Below are 3,992 nucleotides of genomic sequence, written 5' to 3'. Positions count from 1 at the left end.
GGGAATGTTATCATTGTAATTTTGTATATTGTGCTAGGTTATTATCAGGAAGCAGTATCTAACATATAGCACCAGTGACGAGACTTGAGAATATTACGATATATCAGACACCTGCTGCACATTACACTTGGAATTGTACTCTAGTAAGATGTGTACAAGTGTACTCCTGTTTGGTGAGTCAAAAGAGGAAGTCAGTGCACCACAGTTCATGGACTTTGCAGCTGCAGATCTATTGGACTATGCAATCTCTTCTTCACAATCTCACTTTAGGTTGGTATGAACTAGTATACTGCTCAAGCAATCGTCAAGGACATGGTATGGCACTCTAACAGAAGTTGTAATTTTATATGAACTAGTAGAGTCATCATATTTATAACTATTTTATCACTAGGCACAATCATATTGTTTTATATGTGCAGTGGTATATTGATTATGCAACATAACAATTAGTATCTAAAGTACTTGACAAGTATCGGTCAATGATATGTTGTTAACATTATGTTGCAGATATTTATAAGCTTTTGACATGAATGAGAATTACTTAGACTTTACCCTAAGTGATCAATGTTTTATCAAAAACTCATTCATTTTGAAAAACAAAAATTAAACTTCTTTCTACATTAGTGATTTCTTATTTCATGTAAAATCTTTTAAAATCACTATTGTAAATCATTTTCTCTCTATTACCATATGTTCTATGATACAGGTTCAGTCTCCAATGACTTTCTTTCATTGACAGTCATGAGGTTGAAAACCCACAACATCTATCCCAGACTGTAAAGACAAACACAAAAACAGAACCAACCAACACTCTCTTACCACTAAATGTAGTATGAATGAGCGTGAGGGAGATAGTGCCTTAGTGCACCACATAAGGAAGGTTCTGTAGTCAACCCAGTAGCTCTGTCTCCTAAATAGATGAGTAGTATTTAAACCGAGACAACTGCTAGCCCCCATACATCTTCTCAAAAAGATGTAATGGCTGAAAAGGCACAAAAACAGTTACTAGATTCATTCTCTCAACAGGGTGCGTCTATTGAAATTTTGCCTGTCGGCCAAGGTATCCGATGTAGTGTCACCACTTCAAACATAATCAATTCTTGATGCACAAGGAGAGGTTACACACACAAAGGATGAGTTGACGGAAACAAGAGTTTTGACCATTTTAAGGTCAGATTCGATTGTTCAAGGTTCGTTAGTGGACCAATTGCCTTTACAGGTGTTAGGAGAGGATACTGATCCAAAAGCCATATGTCAGTGGTCAGTATCTACCTCCCCAGGCTTAAATCCCCTGGATGCATCTGCGGATAGTGGATCTGACATAGGTGCAGATCGGCAACTTGTTGACAATGATTCAGATATTACCTGATAAGTCACAAGAAAATGTCTTCACAGACATTAGAAGGGAACTTTGATCTTTATGCTAAATTCGTTGGATCATTGTTTACCTTCCCAGAATTCAAATCTGGAACCCTAAAAGGGAAACTAGCAACTTGTAAATTATGACTCAGATTCATCTGACGAGTTTAACAAGGATGGGGATTTGTGAACTCCCATTGCACCACCTGTGACCTCCTTTAAGGATGGCTAAGGTGATTTTCCTTGCAGGTACAGCTGGATTATGGAGCTATGAGAGAAGAGTGATACACTTGTGAGAATGAGTGTAAACACGAGTGGAGAGAAGAGTGAAACACATGTGAGGTACACTAAACAGAATCACACACTCACAGTGAGGTAGAAAAATAAACTACTTGTTATTTCTTTTCCAACCAAGTGAAATATGAGAACTCCTTCAGACGACGGCATACATTCCTTCTTTAAGGGGGAGATAAAAGCTTAAGTAATAGTTTGGAGGATTCCTCAACTAAGGGGGAGAAATAGCAGGGAGGAAGAAAAAGATCCTAAAAATGTACACTACACCACACCATTGTTGTTTGCAACTACGGATCCTATTGTACGGGAGAGGTGGTAAACACAAGGTGATTTCCTAGTAAGGGAAGAAGCAGTTAGGGGAGTACCATTGGTTTTTATCTGCGGATCCTATTGTACGGGAGAGGTGGTAAAACGAAGGTGATCTTCTTTAATCAGTTGATTCTCATAGGGGGAGAAGCAAGAGATATGGGCTTCTCAACAGGAAATGTGGTTGTACAAATGAAGATGGAACTACTTGAAGATATGTTCAGTCTAGAGGAACATCTACTTGGAATCTGGAAAATGTTAAATCTCATCCAGAACTTTTCTGCTATTTACTTTGCATGTATGTTTATATCTTTTTCTTATTTGTTAGTTGAGTTATCCTCTAGGTATTTGTGTGTTATTGTCTAACAAACAAATAGGGGGAGATTGTAAGTCATATGTCATAGCCTATTTGTATATTCGAGGATTCAACTCAACTCAAATAAGAATGTAATAAGTAAATAGTGGATCGACCGTCAGAGAGATCTCGCAAAGCAATATCTGTCAAAGGATTCAGAAACAAGGTTCATCTACAGACTTGAGGAGGTAATTCACTGGAAGAAGTTCAAGAAGTTGATCATGCCTCAGTGATATAAATCAAGATCGTGGATTTAATCAAGTGACAGAGATCTCGTCAGAGTATCATTAATTACAAGGATTTAATCTGAAGAAAATCAAAGTGTCAAAGTCAAGACATGAAGAAACGTCACGGAAGTTAGTCACTCATGAACCAGACAGTACATCGAGTGTCAACATTGAAGTGGTGGAATTGATTCATAATTTTCAGTGATTTTCAGAAGATCTGCAGAAGGATGGGTGCTGTTGAAGACTAGAATTAATTCTCTATTAATTAATTAAGTCATCTAATTTAATTAAGAAAATAAATTATATCTGCGAAGAATAATTTATTTATTAATTGAATTAATTGATTAATTAATTCTGAATTAATTTTAGGAATTTTCAAAATTTAAATTGGATTAAAATCTGCATTAAATCAACAAAACAATTGAAAATGAACTAGCATGACAATCAGGATTGTCATACCGATTGTCATGCTAGGCCATTTTCAATAGTCTCACCGAAAGTTACACTAGGAGAAGGATTGTCTTGCTAGTTCATTCTGATTGTCATGCTAGTTCATTCAGATTGTCTTGCTAGTTCAATCCATTGTCCTACCGAAAGTCTTGCCAACTATAGGATTGTCATGCCAATTCAATTCTATTCGGTTGTTGATTAAAAAGAAGCAGAGAAGCAGCAACTCAATAATCCAGAACACAGAAGTCAAGAACAAAGCAGAAAAGAAAAACAAGAAGAAATATTTCATCTTTGCATCTGCATACTTCAAGATTAAATTTCTAGATTGTAAAGTTAAATCCAATCCACTAGAAATCTTTATCTTGCTCTTGTGTAACAATCTAGCGGATTAAAATCCCTAGAACTTAATCTCAAATCGCGTTTAGCATTTGATTCTAATTATTGCAAAAATAGAAAAAGTTCATGTCGAATTTATTCTAAATTTGTGATAATTAATTTGAGATTAATTCCTTGTAATCGATACAGTTGTTGTAACACCTTTCAAGTTTAATAATATTCTTATTTAACTTGAATTTTGTTTCACATTTTTTTATTCCGCATTTAATTCGATTATTCGGTACTGTTTGTATTCAACCCCCCTTCTACAAACACTTTGGGACCTAACAGTATGTACTAGATGTAGTGTCTTTTCTGCCTCCACATTGCCCTGTGCAGCCAATACTTGATAGGCTGAAACAGGATGAGTAAAAGTGTCAGCATCCAAGGAAATGTTATCAATTACAGCTTTGTAATGTTGCTGAAATTGTCTTTCCTTTTCAGCATCATTCACAATCATTGACTCACTAGCAATGGCTGGATCCATCCTTATATCTGTTGTACCTGCTTTTCTCTCATTTTCTCTATGTTCTTGCATCAGGGGCTCCCCCTGGCTCACACAACTCACTCCCTCACCTTCACCTACTAAGGTGGTACTCCTCTCACTTACTTTTGCCATGCTGGAA

The sequence above is a fragment of the Apium graveolens genome, unplaced genomic scaffold (assembly GCF_009905375.1).
Source record: "Apium graveolens cultivar Ventura unplaced genomic scaffold, ASM990537v1 ctg2580, whole genome shotgun sequence".
NCBI lineage: Eukaryota > Viridiplantae > Streptophyta > Magnoliopsida > Apiales > Apiaceae > Apium > Apium graveolens.
This window is presented reverse-complemented; position numbering follows the sequence as displayed.